Raw genomic sequence first — 22,393 nt, forward strand, 5'->3', positions numbered from 1 at the left:
TCAAACTTCAACTCACATCCTAGAGAAAACAGGGAGTATCCCCAAATAGGAAAAGAACCTGAACAATCTTCAAGAGTAGGTTCTGATTAGAAGAAAATAAAAAGTATATTGAACTCAGAGATTAGTCAACAACTCATGCTTAACATCAGGCTCAGTACAGTCACGTATTGCTTAACAATGGGGATACGTTCTGAGAAATGTGTCATTAGGTGATTTCATTGTTGTAAAAACATCATAGTGTCCTCAAGCAAACCTAAATGGTATAGCCTACTACACACCTAGGCTATATGGTACTAATCTTATGGGACCACCATCACATATGCGGTCTGTCATTGACTGAAAAGTCATTATGCAGTGCATGATGGCACCTTCCTTTCATTACTGGACCCTTAACTCCAGCCTAGTATCTACATTCCAGCTTTCTAAGAAAAAATCAGATTTCCCCTTTGCACCTGCTGTCCCCATTCATCCAGGTTTCTCTCTAAATCCTCCAACACAGTCACCACCTCTTGCCCACTGGGTGTCCTCTCACCCAGGCCTGGAGCTCCTCGGGCAGGATGGTCAGGAACTGCTCCAGCACCAGCAGCTCCAGGATCTGCTCCTTGGTGTGCATCCTAAGAACTCCCAGAGCTGGGCCAGAACCCCACAAAGCCCAGTGGTCTTCTAATAGCAGAAATGTACACAGTGTGAATGGAAGAGCTCTAGCCTCTGTTGTGAGTCCTAAACTCCTCCACCTTTGTTATGACGGACTCCTCCTGCTCCTCTGAGGTCTTAGGCAATGTGATTGCAGACATTCTGGGAAGTAGAAACACAAGAAAAGGCTCACTCCAGCTTCAGATTCACAGTCATTTTTCAGAGCCATTCTCTTTTCTATTTCCTGGGAGATAACACTTTATCAGGGAAAATTTCCAAACTCTCCTTATCAGTTCCATGCATAAGAGCAAAGGCTTTTAACTGGAGCACTATTCTGAATATGAAGACATTGTGTGTCAAGAATCAAAAACAGGAAAGAAGTCAGTGTTTCAGCAAGTCTTTTTTCTTTCTGCCAGCCCTACTGTGATAGCTCTTGTATATCTTCCCAGCTTATTACAGTTGCTCCCTTCTATGTTAACCGTCTTTGCAGTGATCTACAAAGGATAGGCTTCTGGCAACCATACCGCAACAATCTTAATCCCTCCTCCCTGGACACAGCCAACTAGTTTGGTGTTAAGTTTTTGATCTAAATTGAGCTAAGCATAGTCCCTTTCCCAGCAGTTTAGATTTGGAATCGACTCTCTCTTTAGAAAGGTGGACACACAGCAGTGCCTTGGGAAGCACTGGAACCCTATTTTCACCATCACATAGACTGTGAAGCACAGAAAGTCAGTTGGTATCAGAAATATTGCAGTGGGCCCCCCAGAGGTGGATAACAGTAAGTCTGTTCTTGAGCTTTATGAGATATTCTGGTATCCTTATACTACATTACCAGGTCAGCTCCCATGGGATTCTCTTCCTTGCTACCAAAAGAGCCCTCATAACCAAAGTGTGGTTCTGTTGTATCATAGGCAGAATAATGCTCTCCCCGCAAGTTGTCCACATCATAATCTTTAGAACTTATGAATATGTGTTAACCTGGAAGAAAACACTAACAGAGCTTCAAGGAAAGTTGAAGTTTATTTCGTCCAGTTACAGTCTACAGGCTAGGGAAGCACTGACCCAAGGAGGTCCTGAGTGGGTGTTCAGGAGAAGGTAGGGAAAAGATTATGGGGGCTGAAACCACAGGATGTTGGCGTCAGGCCAAATTCCATAGTGACCATTGACATAAAACAGGATCTGCAGACATGGTCTGGTGATCCGACTACTGGTGTCAGTCTATCTTTGTCTTTATCTTAACCAGCATAACAGGACTATTGGTAAAAGGTCAGTTACGAAACAGAATGTCACAAGTTAGGGATCAATGGCTACATATACATTGCTCAAGTTTCCATTCGCTTGAGAAACCGACCTGGGGTCAATAGAAAAGAATTTAGGCCTCATATAGCAAGAGAGAGTCCATTTTCTTTTATAATATTTAACATATGTTATGTTACATGGCAAAAGGGTCACAGATCTTAAGATAGGGATATTATCCTGCATTCTCCTGGTGGGCCTAATCTAATAACACAATCTCTTAAAAGAGAGAGCAGAGAACATTCTTTGGTTGTCAGCAGAAGATGTGCTTTGGATGTGGCAGAAGAGATGAAGCAGAAGGGAAGAAGTCGATTCAAAGCATAAGAAGGACTTAATGTGCTGTTGCTATCTTTGAAGACGAAGGCAGGCATGAATCGGTGAATGTGGGTGGCCTCTAAAAACTGAGAATGACCTCTAGCCAACAGCCAGCAAGGATATGGGGAACTCCGTCCTACAACCACATTGAACTGAATCCTGCCAATCACTTGAATGAGCCTGGAATTAGATTCTTTCCAAGTGCCTACCAAGAAAAGCCCAACTGGCTGACACCTTGATTTTGGCCTGTGAAACCTGGAGTAGAGAAACTAGCTGAGTTAACTGGGACTTCTGACTTAAAGAACTGTGAGATAATAAATTTGTGTTGTTTTAAACCACTAAGTTTGTGGTAATTTGCTAAGGTGGCAATAGAAAATGAATACAAGCAAAATAAGAATCACTTGGGAGCTTATTAAAAATTAAGATCCAAACCTACAGAATCTGAACCTGCATTTAACAAGATCCCCGGGTGATTTGCTTACGCTCATTTTTGAGAATCATTGTTTGGTAATACTTTGCCTGCTGTGGAAGTGGAGAAAAGAGTTGAAAAAGAACTCATGATTTGCAAAGAAAAATAAAGGAAAGAAAAAGAACACCACGTAAGAGATGTGGGCCAAAGAGTCCATGTTAAAAGAGAGTCTTATTTTCTCCTGTATCAGTCAGAGTTCAACCAGAGAACAAGTCCGTTCTATCTCTGCGTATCTATTTATCTATCTATCTATGAATAGGCTTATGCACTTGGGGGGTATCTATCTATCTATGAATAGGCTTATGCAATTGGGGGCTATCTATCTATCTATGAATAGGCTTATGCAATTGGGGGGCTGGCCAAACAGTCTCCACAAGGCTCCAAAGTCCACAGGCAGGCAGTCAGGAAGGGAAGATCACAAGCCGGCTAGGACCTACATCTATTCTTGTTGCCTCCAACATTTGTGACAAAGGTATTCTGTGAAAGCTGGGGACCTTTATCACGGAGTTAAACACAAACACCTGGATCAGGAGTCAAAAAACCAGGAGTACCCAGCAGAAGGGAGAATAATTTCAAGCCCAGATGCTGCTTCACACCAACCAGGTGAGTCGGCCGATCAGCAACAACATGTGTACGCTACACAATGGCCGCTGCCTTTCTCTTGCTCTCTACTCACCAGAGAATCTTCCTGCAGCCCACCCTAACTGGAAACATACTAGAAAGAGAATTCTGGGGAATGTAGTTCAGTCCGGCCAAGTTGACACATCACAAGCCATCAAAGTCCATCCCTTATCGACTTGGTACCTATACACATTTCCTTAACCATACTTAATCTCCTCATAAAGACAGTTACAAAATTATACTTCCATCTAACAGGATACAACTATATCCCATAAAACCACAAACACACTAACCCTTTCCTCAGAAGAGGCTACAAAGTCTTTTTTTTTATCCTTGGCCAATCTTCATTCATCTCCTAGCTGATTCACACTCCTCCTTTTGAAATCCTTTAACTTAAATACTGAGATATAAAGTTAACTACCATTGATATGTCTTATGTTACATGGTAAGAGTGCAAAAGAGGGAGAAAAAAAATTTGGCTAATTTATACAAATATATTCATATAAAAATAATATAGAAATAGTCATAACTATTATTGTGCTCTTTTTTTTGTAACTAGTCACATGGTCATAACTGTTATTTATAACAACCCTCTTCCACTGACCATTCTAAATTCCCTTTGCCCTCAGCAAGCACCTCAGCTGGTTGTAGTTCTTTGTCTGGTAGGGTAACCCAAGCCTTCATTCCTGAAGAGTCTGAGCTATTAGTAGTCCTGCCTGAACTGAGTTGTAGTTGTCCACTGACATTAACCACAGGTAGTGGAGTACTAAAATATCCCCTAAGGGATCTCCTGCAGTCCAGCCTCCCTACTCCTCATTGTCTAGTAGCAACTCGTTTCCTCCTTATCAATTAGGACCAATCGCACCAGACAGTTTTGTAACACCTTTCTTTGTCTATGGATCCAGAGGCATGTGGAGTCTCAAGTGGCTAGGTCAGGGTCTCAACTTCCAGTTCAATGGTATCCTTGTTGTGTCATCTGGTGGAAGCATTCCTCCCTAGACCAGCAGAGCCCAAGGTCAGGGATGTGAAGTAAAAATTTTGCTACTGGATTTCTACGAGGGCTAAGAGTGAACAAAATAACTTCTATGTTCACCCCTGGATTCCTGGACTCATGAATCCTGGCTATGGGAGAAACAGCACCATATACTGGATGACAATTTAGAGTATAAACTGCATCCTGGAAGACAATGCCAACTCTGCACCCAGGGGAATATGGTAAGACCTATAAACTCCATGAATATGAGCCTATTATCCACTGCCCATTTCATTTGCTGTCAGATGAGTTCTCCAGTCACAAGTGATGCTATGTGGAATACCATTGTTACTGCACAAAGGGCACGATCTGCTCGCCGCAAGACAAAAGCCAAGCCGTCAAGAGGCAAGATGGTGGTAGAGAAAGGATTTTTATTAAGTGATGAGCTAGCTAACTGGAAGATGGTAGACTAACATCCTAAAGAACAATCTTAAGGGGAATAGAGAATCTTGAAGCAGTTATATATGGCTAGTGGGCTGCAGAGGAGGGGGTCAGGAAATGTTGACCATCTGGCATTGTAGACTAGGAGTTGCCACACCAGACCTTTCAGCTGTCCTTGATAATGGATCCCAGTATAGAATTTCTGTCCAGGGTCATCATATTTATAACAAACTCAAAAGAACAAAGTTATTGTCTCATTACAGCTAGGATGTATATAGCTAAGCAGGGGTCATAAATCACGATGCCATGCAGTTTTCCTTATGTTTCAGTTATTTACTATCTAGCCTACGTGCAAGCCAGAATATGTCCAGCCGGGTTAGTTACTTAGAGGTTATCCATAGTTACAACGTGGCTTCCTTTCTATGGTATGGTTTCCCCTATGCCGAACTTGTGTTGAGCTGGTATCAATTCCCCACTGTCAGCTGCCCATTCTACAGTCTTGTGGGGTCAGGGACGTCATCTCAAATCTGGCTACTTCCTGCTGTATTGGCGCGTTGTAGGGGGATTATGGAACAGAATAACTTGACTTGATTACTAAAGTAATCCTTAGTGCTTCTTCTCAGTGGAGTAACTGTACCGGTAACTGTCTCTTTGTTACCCTCTTAAATCCTGAGTACTCTTGGTTTATCCAACAGAAAGTTATCTTCACAATTATATAAATCCCTAAGATGATCATGAGTATGGTTAAACCCATATTAATTATGCCACCCAGCACAGAACAGATGCCTGAGGGTATCCAAGAAAACAGACCAGAAAACCAATCTGTGTCAAGGCTGACAGGGGACCTATTATGTTCTCTGGTTTTTTTGAGCCACATAGCCTGTTTCCTGATTTTGTTAATACTAGTTTCTATTTGTGAAGAGGTATTAATGTAAGAACAGCAGGAGGAATTGGCCACTACACAGACTCCCCCTTGTTCTGCTAGTATATAATCTAGGGCAATTCTATTGTCTAGCACTACTTTACCTAAGGAATTGAGGGACTTCTGTAAATTTGTGAGGGATTTGGCGGTCTCATTAGCTATAATCATAAGAGTATGGGATAAATTTCGTAACACATGCTGATGGGCCGCTACTTCCCACTGTGGAAGTAGGGTATAACCAAAGAAATAGGCATCTCCAACAGATATTCCTCCTGGAAGGTCCCGGCTTACCTGGGAAAACAATTTAAGGGAACTCATCCAGTGTTTTGTTTCACTTGAGTTATGTACAGAGAAAGGACTAACTAAATATTCTAATAGGTACCTCCTATGCGCCAGCTATCAAGGCAATTATAGGCCCAAGGTTTATGATTGGCCAAAGACAAAGACGTACCCTAAGGGGGCACAGAGAATACCAGTCATGTTGTTAAAATTTAAGCCTTCATTTTTCGGAATTTTATCTAGGATCCGGTCAAGCCAGGGGTCAGTGTAAGGCAGTGTCCAGGAGAAAAAATTCAGTCTGCAAATTGGCAGCGAGGTGGGTGACCCTTGAAGGTACACTTGATATTTTTCATTAAAATCTTGACTTAATTGGGTGCACCAATATTTTGAAGACATTTTCGCGCATCTTTCACTGACCAGAGGGTAAGAGACAGGAAGTGAGGGGTAAATGCCATCAAGTAAACAGGTAAATTCAGTTTGTCCATTAGCTAATGTCAGGTTTTTATGGTTATAGGATCGTTCATTTTTACAGTTTTTCCTAGAATGCATTAGAGGTTGTCTTGTGGGGGGTGTCATAAAGAAACAGGGGACCGGAGATCCCCTGTCAATTAACCTGACCCTATAGGTTACATCTGGAGGTTTTATATCATACGTTATAGTAAAATCAGGTATATCTGAAAAACTGACTACTGGGATTACTATAGGGTCACCATGATCATGTACTGCGTAGGGCTTTGGGTGACAAATCCAGCAGTCAGTTGCCTTGGTGGAAGAAGCTATAGCTTGGGAAATTCATACCAAGGAGTTATCTTCCCACCCCCTGGTGACGGGTACAAAGACCAGTATGTATAGATTAAGCAGACTTATGAAATACATATCTTAAATCCTTTATGGGCTCACACGTCCACACAGAGGTTTTTGGCGGCTCTGGCGCTTCTACTGGTGGGGCTTGCTTTATTTGGGTATGATGTATCCACACTTGACTCCAGCGAGTTTGATGGACAAGTGGGTGGTCAGCAGCACACCAAAGGGACCTGTCTATTTAGTTGTCAGTTGATTTTCTGGTCCTTGTTCTCTCCAGTTCTTTAGTAGGACTTGGTCACCAGGACAGAAAGGGTGCAAGGACACATCAGGCAGGTAGGTTGACCTGCTGGAAGCAAAATCGTGAATAGAAGTTAGTATAGAACTTAAAGATTTAACATAAGTTATAATTGTAATATCTTTTAGGGCCTCAAGAGATTTTCCTGTGAAAGACAAAGTCTGAAATGGCCTGCCATGTAGAATTTCATAGGGGCTTAACTTGAGCCTACTATGGGGAACCACCCTAATCCATAACAGGGCAAGGGGTAAAGCCTTATCCCTGGTTAATTGTGTTCCCTGACATATCTTTGCGATGCTCTTTTTTAAGGTATGGTTCATCTTCTCTGTTTTTCCAGTTGATTGGGGTCTCCATGTCAAATGTAGCTTCCATTTGATGTCCAGCATCTTAGATACCTGTCGCCTGATTTAAGAAATAAAGGCAGGTCCATTGTCGCTTTGTAGAGTGTTAGGCAGGCCAAATCTAGGAAAAATATCTTTTAATAAAATCTGGACTATCACTGATACTCTTTCAGTTCGAGTGGGAAAGGCCTCTACCCACCCAGAGAAGGTATCCACAAACACCAGCAAGTATCAAAAGTTTCCGACTATTCGCGGCATTTGTGTAAAGTCTATTTGCCAATCTTCAGTTAGGCCAGTCCCTTTTATGTTGGGTTCCCACATAGCAGGGTCCCGGAGTTGTCTTAGGGTTGTTTTTTGCGTAAGTCATACAATTTTTAGTCACTTGTACAGTTTTCAGCAAATTAGGTCTCATGATGTACTCCTGGACCCACTGTTAGGTAGCATCTCTCCCATAATGACTGCTTTCGTGCATGCATTTTAAAATTGGGTACAGAAGAGCCTCATGAATTAAAACTATTCCCTGGGTGTTACTTTTCCAGTCTGAAGAATACTAAGAGATGAAACCCCATTCTTTTGCCCGAATTAGGTCCTCTTCTGAGTACATTGGCTGGTACTCAGGCAAATGTACCTGGGAGAGCAAAGAGCCCATCATAGCTGGGGCTCCTCTTTTTGCTGCCCTTTTTGCTGCTTGGTCAGCCAGTTAATTTCCCTTCGCTATGGAGGTTTCACCCTTTTGGTGGCTGGGGCCATGTACTATGGCCACCTGAGAAGGTTCATAGATTGCCTCTAATAATTGTAATATCTCTGGAGCATGTTTAGTTTTCTTTTTGTCAGCGGCTAGAAGCCCCCTTTCTTTCCAGATCACTCCGTGGGCGTGGACCACCAAAAATGCATATCAGGAATCCGTATAGACATTTACCCTTCTTCCTTGTGATAAGAGTAAGGCTCTGGTGAGGGCAATGATTTCAGCCATCTGGGCTGAAGTCCCTAGGGGTAAAGCCTTGGCCTCTATGGTTTTCTGTAAAGTTACAACTGCATACCCAGTATGCCTCCTACCTTGGTCCATGAAGCTACCACAGTCTGTGAAAAGTTCCAGTTGGGGTTCTTCTTTTTGGTTTGTTTGTTTGTTTGTTTGATTTTTTTGTGAAGAAGATCAGCCCTGAGCTAATATCCATGCTAATCCTCCTCTTTTTGCTGAGGAAGACCAGCTCTGAGCTAACATCTATTGCCAATCCTCCTCCTTTTTTTTTCCCCCCCAAAAGCCCCAGTAGATAGTTGCATGTCACAGTTGCACATCCTTCTAGTTGCTGTATGTGGGACGCGGCCTCAGCATGGCCGGAGAAGCGGTGCGTCGGTGCGTGCCCGGGATCCGAACCCGGGCCGCCAGTAGTGGACTGCGCGCACTTAACCGCTAAGCCACGGGGCCGGCCCCTAGTTGGGGTTCTTCTAATGGCTGGGCCTTCAGGTCTGGCTGGCTAGAATAGACTGTTTCTATAACCTGTAAGCAGTCATGCTCCAAAGCTTGTGAGGTTTCATTGGGAAGCAAAGTGGCTGGGTTTAGGGTTGAAGTGACTTGTAACCTGACATTTGGATTGTCCAGAAGGATGGCTTGGCATATGCCCGTCCTTCCTGAGGTGAGCCAGTATCCCCCTTTTTGTTCCAGTAACGTGAGGACATGGTGGGTACATATACTGCGGTGGGTTGGCCTAGGGTAAACTTCTCAGCCTCTTGAAGAATGTCACACATGGCTGTTACTGCCCGGAGGCAAAAGGGCCATCCCCTCACCATTTGATCCAATTGTTTAGAGAAATAGGCCACCAGCCTAGAGGCTGTTCCCAATTTTTGAGTTAATACTCCTAGGCTTATGCCTTGTCTCTCATGCACATAGATGCTAAAGGTCTTGTCCAGGTTTGGCAATCCTAAGGCCGGGGCTGAGATCAGCTTGGCCTTAATAGCGTCAAATGCTAGCTGGCACTCTTTAGTTCAGTCCCAAAGTTCTGAATCTAAATCCTTCAGAGCCTCATACAGGTTTTACTATAAGCCCATAATTAGGAATCCAAATTTTACAGAAGCCTGCCATTCCTAAAAACCGTTGCAAGTGTCGGCGAGTTTTGGGAAGACTCGAGCAGGCTATTTATTTGCCTTCTTCTGATTAGGCAACAACTCTCTTTCTCCCTTGGATATAGTAAATCCCAAGTATGTGACCTTTTGTTTACAAATCTGAGCTTTCTTCTGAGAGACCTTATATCCACATTCTGCTAAGTGATTTAAAGTCTTAATTGTGTTGGCCAGACATTGTTCACAAGTGGGGATTGCTATCAACAAGTCATCCACGTAGTGTAATAACAGTCCCCCCCTGTAGTCTCAGATGACACAAATCTCTGGCCAATGTTTCCCCAAATAAAGTAGGAGAGTTCTTAAACCCCTGGGGAAGGACAGTCCAACAATAAGGTTGAGTCATTTGAGTGTGTGGATCATGCCATTCAAAGGCAAACAACTGTTGGGCCTCCTCTGCCAACAGTATGCAAAAAAATGCATCCTTCAAGTCCAACACTGAAAATCCACCATATTCTCCCGATATACTTGTTAATATGGTGTAAGGGCTGGGCAACACAGGTTGCAAATCTTGAACCACCTCATTTATGGCATGCAGATCTTGAATGAAGCGATATTCATTAGAATTTGGCTTCTTCACTGGGAGAATAGGGGTGTTATATGGACACTGACCAGGTCTGATTAATCCTGCCTTCAAAAACCTTTTGAAAATAGGCTGTATGCCTTTTGGAGCCTCCTGTTTTAGCAGATATCGTTTCACATTGCGCTTTATTTTCTTTTCCTTTAAGGGTATCCATACTGGCTGGGCATTCCTTGCTTTCCGGGTTCTCATTTGCCCATACGCCGGGCCTTGCCTTCTCATAGATTTCAGGCGGTAATAGTTCCAGTTGCAACTCCAAGATTCCCAGCAAGGCCATCTGCAAACTTAGGGACTGCTCTGGAGGAACTGGTATATCAAGTTGTCCCGGCGCAAAGGTTACTTGCGCATTCCATTTACAAAGAAGATCTCGGTCCAGAAGTGGGATGGGGCATTCCAGCATACAGAGAAAACTATGTTTCAGGGCCAAGTCCCACACCTGGCATTCTAGGGGTTGTAGGAAGGAACGATCTTGGATTTCACCAGAGACTCCAATGACTGCAGTCAATCTTGATGTTTTCTTTGCTCATTTAGTGTTCAGGACTGAATAGGTGGCACCAGTGTCAACTAAGAAGTCAATCAGCTCAATCTGTCAGTTGTACCCAGAGCTCCCGTGGGGAAATCTAGATGGGGTGTTTTAAGTCCAGAGGAGCCCCTGGACCTCTTCAATCATCATCAGAATAGTCCCCCCTCCCGACCATCTGGGCAGCTTCTTTTCTCGTACCATTAGCACTTTCTTTTCCTTTCTTAGGGCATTCCCTTTTCCAGTGTCCTTCCTCTTTGAAATAAGCATATTGGTTTCTCCCCAGGGGATGCTTACCTTCCTTGATTGGCCTGGTTTTCCTTTTGGATCGTTCGAATTCTGCCCACTCAAGGTGGCAGCCAGGAAAGCAGCATTCCTTTTGGCATCTTCTTGCTTTGTCTGACGTTCCCTGTAGTTGTACACCTTAAAGGCAGTATCTGGGAGGGATTCATCCCTAATGCTCTGTCTAGTTTTTGCAACTCTTTCTTGATATCCGGAGCACTTTGTCCTATAAAAGTCATGTTAACCATTCTAAGATTTTCAGGAACCTCCGGATCTGCAACTGTATAGTGCCTCTAAGCTTGGTAAATCCTCTCTAGGAACTCAGAAGGGTCTTTGTCCGGTTTCTGCTGAATTTTCTAGATTTTATGTAGGCTCCTTTGCTTAGGGACCCCAGTTCTCAGGCCTGTTGAGATACATCTCTTGTAATGTTCTAGTCTGCCTCTCCCTGAGGCATCGTTAGGGTCTCAGGCTGGTTCAGTTATTGGGACAGCTGTATTAGCCTCAAGTGTACCGGTAGGGTTCTCTAGATGGAGCCGGTGAGCTTCTTCTCTGGCTCTGTCTATTATCAATTTTCTTTTGTCTCTTGTTAGGAGCATATTCATTAAAATATGAATATCCGCCCATGATGGGTAATAGGTGGCCAAGATGGAAGAGAACAATTTTGTCATCCACGGGGGATCCTCCCAGTAAGGTGGAGTATTATTTTTCCAATTAAATAAATCAGAGGTAGAGAAGGGGCTCTATGAATCCCACAGGTTGTCTGTGGGTATTAACCCCTACTGGATACTGTCGTAATGGAAACTGCCCTGCTCCGGCCAGGGGTCCCTGGCCAAATTGGGTTCCTTGTCTAGTGCCGAAGGGTGAAACCCAACCCAGAGCTCCTGGGCCCATTTCAATTTTCCTCTCTTAGGAGGGTGGAACGTCTGCCTCAGGTACTGAGGGTGCCTCCAGGGGTGGTGGCACCAGTGGGGGCAGCTGCAAGGGCTGGTGCCTGTGCAACAGGGGGGTTAAGGGTTTGTAATGCCATTACATCATCATCATCTCCTCTAATATCCTGCATAACAGACCCCTTTTGTTCCTTCTCTGCTCTCTGTACCATGAGGAAATCCTTTCCTTCCATTTTTTCGTCTTGGTATAACAAAATAAAGTCTTGTACATAAGGAACTTCATCATCTTTTCCAGTTTTTTTACAAAACAATTCTAACTTCAAGATAGTATAATAACCTAGTGAGCTGTTAAATGGCTAGTGCTCGTTGGGTTCTAAAGAATATCGTGACCATGTAGTACTACAATAGAAAATTGTCCTTTTCTTAGACATAGGCTCATAACTATAATCAGACCATTTATTCAAAATCAGCTCCAATGGGCTCTGCTTGGGGACAGATGGTGCATTCCCCATTCCGACACACAGAGACGGACCAGACACAGACAAACTAGACACCAGTGAATCTGTTCCCAGATTCCAGGTAAAATCCTACAACTATTCCCACTCTGGCAGGGCACCCTATCAACCAGACAGTCCTTCCTCTCGAAGAGGGGAGGACCCCAGATGGAGGGGGAGGGGAGTTTTCCATTGTACACACCGGGGAGACTTATCCTACTCCAGACGTGAGTCCATTGACTCACCCAAAGCAGTCGTTTCTCTTTCCATCATGCAGTGTTGGAGGCAGCTGGCAGTGGAGGGAAGCCAACAGGGCCCGTCCCCGAGCCAAAGAGAGCCTCAGCAGCTGCTAGGGACTTTCCCAAGAATTTCTCCCGAAGTCAGCTAGCCACGGGAAGACTCACGGGCTCCTTCGTGGTTGCCAATTTCTGTTACCGCACAAAGGGCATGATGCTTGCTGCAAGACAAAAGCCAATCTGTCAAGAGGCAAGACAGTGGTAGAGAAGGATTTTTATTAAGTGATGAGCTAGCTAATTGGAAGATGGTGGACTAAGGTCCTAAAGAACAATCTTAAGGGGAATACAGAATCTTGAAGCAGTTCTATATGGCTAGTGGGCTGTAGCAGAGGGTGTCAGGAATGTTGACTACCTGGCGCTGTAGACTAGGGGTCACCACACCAGACCTTTCGGCTGTCATTGATGATGGATGCCAGTACAGAATTTCTGTCTGGGGTCATCATGTTTCTAAGGAACTCAAAAGAACAAAGTTATTGTCTCATCGAAGCTAGGAGGTATATAGCTAAGCAGGGGTCATAAATCATGATGCATGCAGTTTTCTTTAAGTTTCAGTTATTTATTATCTAGCCTATGTGCAAACTAGAGTACGTCCAGCTGAGTTAGTTACTTAAAAGTTACCCATAGTTACAATATGTCTTCCTTTCTATAGTATGGCTTCCCTTATGCCAAACTTGCATTGAGTAGGTATCACCATAATGGTGGATAAGGCAGAAGGCAAAAACAGAAGGCAGTTTTGGCAGAAACACTATGGGCTAGGAAGGCAAATCCATATCCAGAATAAGTGTCTATTCCAGTAAGAACAAAGTGCTTCCCCTTCCATGATGAAAGTGATCCAATGTAATCGATGTAGCCAGGTAGCTGGCTGAGCAACCCCAAGAAATGGTGCATATTGGGAGTTCAGTGTTGGTATCTGCTGTTGACAGATTGGGTACTCAGCAATGGCTCTAACTAGTGTTGACAAAAATAATCCATAATTAATCTATAAATCAAAATTGGGGTGAATTTATTATGAGCCAGGTTTGAAGACTATAGCCTGGAACCTTCTTTCCCCAAGGAAGGAAGGGCACCAAAGAAGTGAGGTGTACAGAGTGGTTATATACCATCTTGTAACAAAGAGCACACATCACATGTAACAGGAATATCTCTTTTACTACTGTCACAAGATGCTTAGCTGGCACAGCAAGTCAGTGTTTAGCAGGTCGGTGGTCATGAGGTGAACACAGCAGGTTGGTAATTAATCCTGAGTTTCCAGGAAGAGATGCTTATTCTTAAAGAAATGCTGATATGAGGGGAAGTTACATCCCTATCTTTAAGGGCATCATTCTTGTCTTTGGGACATAGTAAATGTTTAAAGCAGATGTACAATGCATGCTTAATAGGCCACGTCAGGCCCTTCTGGAAAAACAAGGTCAGGCTGAATTAGCTTTACAGCAAATGGCTTCCTCATATACTCCAGTATATCCTATTGCTTTTCATTTATTTATCACTAGGTTGGCCTTGGTGAGTGGAAGTAAGCCCTTGCATAACCTCAATCCCTGCATCCATGGCCACTTTGTTCGTGGTCTCATTAAGCAATGACAGGAGTGTCTAGGGAAAGGCTGACTGATAGCTACAGAACTGGTTATCCTAACCACCTAATTATTAAAATCCTCCTCTGTTGAAGTCACCTTTGGTAAACATCAATGGTACACATGTATCTTCTGCTTCTGTGCTCATTACTATCCACATACTATTTCCCAGACCTCCTTGTCACCAATATTCCAATCATGTTCCATCCAAGTCCTTAATCATTCAGCCAAACCAACGGCCATAGCCCATGATGTGTTATAGACACATACTTCTGGCCATCTCTTCTTCTAAGCAAAATGAACAACTAGCTGCACTGCTCAAAGTTCTGTCTCCTGGGAGGATTTCACTTTGTCACCATCCTTCAGGGCCGTTCCAGAGTAGGGCTCAAGTGCTGCAGCTGTCCATTTTTGGATGTTGCCTGTATGTCATGCAGAATCATCTGTAAACCAGTCCCTAGTTTTTTTCCTTCCTCAGTCAACTGGTCATAGAGAATTCCCCATGAGGCCATAAGTTCAGGCAGATAGAGAGGAGGTAATGTAGCAGGAATAGAGGCCTTGGGTACTTGGGTCACTTCCTCATGCAACTTATTTGTGTTGTCAGGGCCTGCTCAAGCCTGATCTTATATATACCAAGTGTTGCTATGCATGCCCAGTTTTATGGCTTGGTATATGTGACAACATTCAGTTCATGATGGGCAGGTCATCATGGCCATTGGTAAAGGCTGGGCGCTGCTAGATGTCTAATGGGAAGGAGAGTAGATGAAGAGATAGTTGCTAAATTCATTGAATATCCTCTCTGTGCCAGGCACTGTGCTAGGTAGGTGCTTATATTTATGATTTAATTCCTATAAGTGACCAATTTTGGATTATAATCCCTGTTTACAAATGAGGAAACTGAGGTTCAAAATAGTTCAGTGACATACTCAAGAGAAAAAAGGGGGTAAACTGAAGTTTTTGATTTAAATATAGGTCTCTAAGTCCAAAATTCATATGCCTTTCACTACCTCAGGCTAATTAACTGAAAGGAAAAAAGCAGTTATGGTCGGCAGTGAGGACTATCATTTAGGAACAACTAGATGGAGGAGGGAGGAAAGATGAAAAGGAGGGTAACAAGGGCAGATGGGCACTAAATGAGCAAGGTGACTGCTCCTCAAGAAATAAAAGCAGGGCAGAAGTTAAAAGGTGGTCATTCTGAGTGCTGGCCTCCTATACCTACATACGTATGTAATTTGAGGGAATTAGGAATTTTAAAAAAACAGTTAGGCATGCAAAGTTTTATCACCATAAAACTGAAAGGCAATGAATGAATCTAAGAGGAAAATCCATAAAGGATACTTCAAAGTATGATTTATATGTACATGCATAGTCAGACTTAAGAACGCACAGAATAAACAAGACCAAACAGGGCACCAACAAGGATACGCCTTCCCATTTGAATGCCATCTTTTAGGAGAGGTTTCACCTATATGGAGCTATAAAGTAAAACACATTGATATCCAGACCCCCAAATAAACACATTTTTGAAGATAGTAAATTTTGGACGATATAAATAATTGACTGAATCTTGTGATAAAGTATAAATTATCCTTATTTGAATATATACAATTGGTATAATTTTTTTAAACCCTCAAGGTATTCAGTGGATGTCCCAGAGTAACTAGATTTTATTCCTGTGAAGAGAAAAGGTTATGTCCTAGCAATAATCCTATATAATTAATGCTTTCTTCCATCTCTAAAAGATGTGCTCTTCAAAAGAAACAAGGGATTAAGGACTGTAAGTATGTAGAATTCCATCTTTGGTGAATAACACTGTAAAAATGTGAAGAGCATGAAAATCGAGTTGCTGAAATGTCAATAAATAGAAACCGTGAATCTCATCTATCTCATTCCACGTCCAAGAGCAAATATCCCATATCCTATATCCAAGTAAGTCCCAAATGCCCATACAAAAACAAAACAAAACCAACCAACAAACAAAAACAACCTAGGTAAGAGTGAAGTATGTATGTTACAGCTTTCTCAATGTGATTAAAAGCACTTAATTTTCCTTTTAATTCATTTCACATTTTAATTTATACCTGTATCTCTCAAGAGAACAGAGCGCTTCTTTCTCACCCCTTGAAGGTCTGAGATGTGGTTTTTGGTTCCATATTCATTGAAAAATCCAAAGAAACCTAAACTCATTTGGCCATTGATGTCTGTGGTGCTGAAGCTGGATACTGGATATCAATTAGAATTATAAAACAACCGAGAGTGCCTACTGGCAAGAACCAAAAGTGATTACAGAAATAGCACCTTCTGTCACTGCTAGCTATGGAGTTATTTCCTACGCATCCTATGATGCCTTTTTTTGTTTTCTTTAATCTAGCTATTCTTTCCTGTTGACTCAGAAGCCTCTCTCTGCCAGCAATCTTTGTATCTTCAGGGTTTCTCTTGCCCTGCTCAGAAGCATTTATTATACAGCTTAGCTAATCACAGAAAATCTGTTTCCTTCCTTTGTCACAAGGTTCTTGCAAGAACCTCATTCATTCGAGAAACACTGAGTTCCTGCTAACTGCCAGTCCTGTTTTAGCTCCTTAGGATGCTGCAGTGAACAAAATACTAACAGCAAACACAGTTATTAATGCGTGCCAGGCACAATTTTGGGCACTTTACATTTATTACCGATGAGTTAAAGAAAACAGACACAAATCTCTGCCCTTGAGGATCTTATAGTAATGTTAGGGTGGGAGTGAGTTGGCAATTGAAACAATAAACCTATGTTGAGACAATAAAATTAGGCAAAGAAAATATGTAAATTATATAGTGAAGCGATAAGAGCTACAGAAGAAGCAGACGGGGAAAGATGCTGAGGGTGTACGTGGCAATTTTAAATACGGTAGTAAAGACATGCCTCACTGAGGCGACATCCGAGTCCTGTCAGAGAAGTGAGTCAAGCTGGCCACAGAATCGGACCCAGATTCTCCTGCCCAGGGTCGAATCTTTCCAAAGGTCCTCCGCCTCAGCCTCCCAACCCAGAAAGGCCCCACCCACCACGCCAGTCGCCTATCTGGGCCGATTTTGCGGCAGAGGCAGGTGGGAAGAGACAGCAGGAGAAGGAATGTGGGGGAGGCTGCCCCGCCCAGAGAACCCGGCTCCGCCGCCCCTCCCTCCGTATCCCACCCGGTCCTAATCAGAGCCCTACCTGGGGTCTCGAGGACGACTCCGAGGGGAGGAGCGCAACAGTGGAGTCCAACCGTCCTAAACGGCCCTTCCGATCCCCTGCACAGCAAACCACTAAAGCTTGAGGTTTTCACGAAGCGCACCTCTGCGGGCACCGGCATTTCCCTCACCCCGGATGCACTTCCTGAGCCACTCTAGGATCGTAGGAAGGTCAGCAAACTCCGTGGTTGCTCTTGAGAAGACTGAAGGGCTTTGGCTACATGGGCCTCATAGACCGAATGGACCTGCGCTTCAAGCTGGCCTTCCATTTCCTTGCTGAAGGAGGCACTGGATACGCCTTATCCGCCCTACAGACCGATCTCCAGTATTGGTGGTGGTTATGAGCGTGGACTCAATTCTCTTTATCTGTAAAATTCAGACACTTTCCTTATAGGGTTGTTTGCCGACCTTACCGGACTTATATATATAGCATCTAGGGACAGGGCCTGGCTCAAGTAAGTACTTTGTATTTGTTAAATAAAAATAGTACCTTACCCCAACTGGTCTGACCCTCATCCCTCCGTCCTTTGATCACTGACCAGCCTGACGGTCTCTGGGAATGTGTCCGAGTTTCTGATCTCAGGGCTCAGGGCTCAGTTGAAAGAGGAATGCTATGTGGTAAGGGTGGGAGAGAGTGGCATCTCTTACACATAAGTATTTCTTGCCCTTATTCTGGGCGTTTTTTCCTGTTCTGATGACATAAACAGCAATTTTGCATGAAAATGAAGCTATCTGTTCCTACAAGGCTATGCTTACAGATAGCTCCTAGATATAAGGAAGAAAACAAAATTGTGCAAGTGTCTCACTGCCTATGTTTTAAATTGTTTTTTCATTCTAACTGTACCCAGGGTCACTAGTAAATATTTACTCTATGTGAACTGAGGTTAATTAGAAAATGTATATTAAAGGAAGAGTTCTGACATTCTTGTCCACTGCCACGTACTGAAAGAGTATTCTGAATACAGAAAGTCAGTGTCTACCTTCAGAAAGCAGCAGCAGGGCAGGAGGCATCTTGAGAAACCTGTACTGTCAGTATCCAGAAGTAGATTCAGGCATTCAGGACACCTGAAATGATCAGTGCCCAGTGGTATGCTCAGAGAAACACTAAGTCCAGTCCACCAGCAATCCAAAGGCAGGTTGAGGATCTAAGAAATAGAAGGTACTTCCAGATGCACCTGCTGGGGCTGGCACTAATCCACACAGGCAGCTGTTGCTATAGGAGGACAACATGGGGTTCTCTCTGCTACCAAGGCACAGCCAAGATCCAAAGGAAATGTCTGACTCTAGGAAGTGGGCAGACTGTTGATTTTTTTTTTTTAAGAAAACTTCCCACAGGAAAACTTTGTGGTGTGCTAAATTAATAACAGGGTGGGGACTTGAATCAAAGGATGACAATCTTGGCCCTTTATTTCCTGGTCAAGAGAATGAAGCCCAAGGATCAGGTAGCACATTTGAAAAGCTAATCTAGAAATGTAATGGAATTTCAACCAAGAAAACATGTATTTCATTCCTACTCCATTCCTTGTCAGTTTCATTTTTTTGTGTGTGTGAGGAAGATTAGCCCTGAGCTAACATCAGTTGCCAATCCTCCTCTTTTAGCTGAGGAAGATTGGCCCTGGGCTAACATCCATGCCCATCTTCCTCTACTTTATATGTGGGACGCCTGCCACAGCATGGTTTGATAAGCGGTGTGTAGGTCCACGCCCAGGATCTGAACCCAGGCCTCCGAAGTGGAGCAGGTGAACTTAACCACTACGCCACCGGGCTGGCCCCCAGTTTCCTTCATTTTTAACAAGGGTCTCTCAATTTTAGCACTATTGACATTTTGGGCAGAATAATTTTGAGAGAGGCTATTCTGTGCATTGTAATGTGTGTAGTAGCATCCCTGGCCTCTACCCACTAGATGGCAGTAGCTCCTTCCTCTCTGCCCCCCTGCCCATGCTAAGTGTGAAAACCAAAAGTCTCCTGACATGGTCAAATGTCTCCTCGGGGACAAAAATCACCCCTGGTTGAGGAATACTGATTTAAACCAAGCCTATTTATTAAATTTGAAAACACTTATCAAAGACCTACTTCATATAGTCTGCTCCCATCTGCATCTCATGGCCATCCTCTACCATCCAGCCAGTCTAAGCAGCCCTTTTTTCCTGACCATTCAAAATCTAGTAGTCCACATGAAATCTAAGTTACCTCATTTTTAGCACGAAGTCTAATGATGTATTACCACTCTTTACCTCCTTTGTTACGGCTGGCAGCATTGCCCACGGATCATTGGCCTTTCCCCCAAACAAGGGAAGGCTGTTATGATGAGACATCATTATTCTATTTTGCAGCGTAAATATAGTAGAATGAAACTATTAAATAAAGTGTCAGGGCTCCAAATCATGAGCCTACAGCACCTATAGCCCAGTAAATAAAATTATATCATGAAAGGCTGTAGGGAGTGAGGAAAAGATGGTCATTTCTACATGATAGCAGTAGCTCCATAGGTATTCTTGAGGTATAACTTATTATAAAGTTCTCTCTTCCCAATTAGTAAGTTCCCTGAAGGTTTGAAAGTAATTTTTTTTCTACTTGGTTTTTGCATTTAACAAATGCCTGATCCAGCACAATGTACCCCATCAAAGTTGACTGACAAAACAGTGCTTCTTTGGGACAAATATGATAGAGGGAAACTGAACAATAAAAAGTCTGTAAAGAGTGAGGGTTCAGAACCATTGATAGTACAAGTTGAGAGGGGCCTGGGAAATGATCTAGTGCAACATTCTTTAAACTATTTTGAATATGACACAGTACACACCCAAAAATATAATACTGAAACAAAAATATCATAAAACAATACTTATCCTCAGTATGAGTGAATTCTGATATTCTCTGTTCTAAATGCTTCTATTTCATTTAGAAAACCTACTGATGGAGGATAATGGTAACTGCTTAAATCTGTGTCTCTAAACATATCCTCCAAAAATAATAAAAGAACAAGAAAAACAAATAAAACTATACAAAAACTATGCCCTCAAGACTACTAGAAGACAGGAAATGCCTAAAGAAATTACCTGGAAGTACAAAATGACAAAACACCAAAATCTTCCTATGGTAAGCCTTTGTGGTGAGAAAGGGCAGTCTGAGAAAAAGTTCATAGAGAGAAGAGGGGAGCTAGCAGTGAGCCTAAAAATTGCTGTAAAACCACCAATAGAAGGAGGAAGTCTACCCTAAGTGTGCAAACTGGGAAAAATATACTGGTAGATGAGAACACTGATTACAGCAAGGGCCTTAAAAGGGCATGCAATTCAAGGTGGCAGTCTTCAAAAAACATAGCTTTTGAGGGGGAGGGGGACAAAGAAGAAAAAAGCAGCACTGTTTGGGAAACGTGTACTAAAAGGCATACAGAGTGAAAAAGGAAAATTTTCAATTCCTGCACGATATACACACAGAGAAATCTCAAAACCAGTAATCACACAGTCCACACACAAAAAATCCACTAAAGAAACTGGATTTTGCTACATTGACAGAAGGGACCATTGAATAAGGAATCTTGTACATACCCTAAATTCATAAATAGGAAAAAAACTTGAATAAGTCTAGGCAAAGTTACTAATGGAAATGGAAAATCAGAACCAATACACATCAGTTAATAAATGCCACCTAGCCCACTCCCCCTAAAATACTTGAAGCAAAAGAAAAATGAAACAGAATACTCCAAAGTGAACTGAAATCTCTCAAGTAAGCACTGGGGATATGAAAAACACTGTAGCTCAGAAACTCAAAAATTAAAAACAAAGATGGACAAAAAGCCAGAAAGAAATGAAGAGAGAGCTGATTGAACTCAGGAAATAAATAGAAGAAAAAATCATGTCAGAAATGAACACTATATGACAAGATGCCTAAGGAAGAGTACCCTAAATTTAAAGCTTAAAAGGAACACTGACAAAAGGCAGGACAACAAAGAGAAATAAAGAAAGAAATTTATCATGTTTATGTGTTAGAACACTCAGTATTCTTAGGATGTCAGTTCTCCCCAAATTGATCTATAGATTCAATGCAATCCAAAATAAAATCCCAGGAGATTTTTTGTAGAAATTGACAAGCTGTTGCCAAAATTCATATGGAAACGGAAATGACATACAATAGCCAAAACAACTTTGAAAAAGTTGGAGAGCTAATGCTACTTGATTTCAAGAATTTAATTATAAAGATCTGGTAATCAAAAGAGAATGGTATTAGTGTAAAGGTAGACAAATCATTTGGACAGAATGGAAAGTCCAGAAATACTCACATGAATATGAACTGATTTTCAACAAACATTGAAAGGCAATTCAGTAGAGAAAAAACTATAAAGCATCTAAAAGTAATCATAGAATAAAATTTTTGAGACTTTGGGTTAGGCAAACATTTCTTAGCCATATCACCAAAAATATGACCTATAAAAAGAAAAAAAGATAAATTGGACTTAACAATTAAAACTCTGCTCTTCAAAAGACACTGTTAAGGGCCGGCTCTGTGGCTTAGCGGTTAAGTGCGCGCGCTCTGATGCTGGCGGCCTGGGTTCGGATCCCGGGCGCGCCCCAAGGCACCACTTCTCCGTCCAGCGCGAGGCCGAGTCCCACGTACAGCAACTAGAAGGATGTGAACCTATGACATACAACTATCTGCTGGGGCTTTGGGGGGAAAAAAATGAATAAAAATAAAATCTTAAAAAAAAAAAAAAAAAAAAACAAACAAAAAAAAACAAAAGACACTGTTAAGAAAATGAAGACAACCCGCAAACTGGAAGAAATATTCACAAATCATTGCACTGATAAAGTACTGGCATCCAGAATATGCAAATTAAGAAAACAAACAGCCCAAGAAAAAAAATGGGCAAAAATTTCAGCAGATACTTCAGCAAAGGCTGATAGGGATGGCAAATAATCCCATGAAAAGATGCTCAATATCATTAGTCATTAGGAAATGTAAATTAAAATCACAATAAGGTACCACTGCACAACCTATTATACGTCTAAAATGAAAAAGACTGACCATACCAAGTGTTAGCAAGAATGTAGAGTGATGGAACTCTCA

General features: G+C 42.5%; 1 long non-coding RNA gene across 1 annotated transcript; it reads right to left on the minus strand.

Moving 5' to 3' along the window:
* Positions 1–1,638: 1,638 nt before the first annotated feature.
* Positions 1,639–18,612, minus strand: LOC147915561 (uncharacterized). The gene is made up of 4 exons (XR_015554028.1): positions 17,828–18,612; positions 17,316–17,698; positions 12,513–12,724; positions 1,639–7,099 (listed from the first exon to the last, which is right to left on the minus strand). It is a non-coding gene; the product is annotated as an uncharacterized LOC147915561 (long non-coding RNA).
* Positions 18,613–22,393: the final 3,781 nt, after the last annotated feature.

Source organism: Ceratotherium simum, chromosome 13 (assembly GCF_057802395.1).
Source record: "Ceratotherium simum simum isolate JZ-2026a chromosome 13, ASM5780239v1, whole genome shotgun sequence".
Taxonomy (NCBI): domain Eukaryota; kingdom Metazoa; phylum Chordata; class Mammalia; order Perissodactyla; family Rhinocerotidae; genus Ceratotherium; species Ceratotherium simum.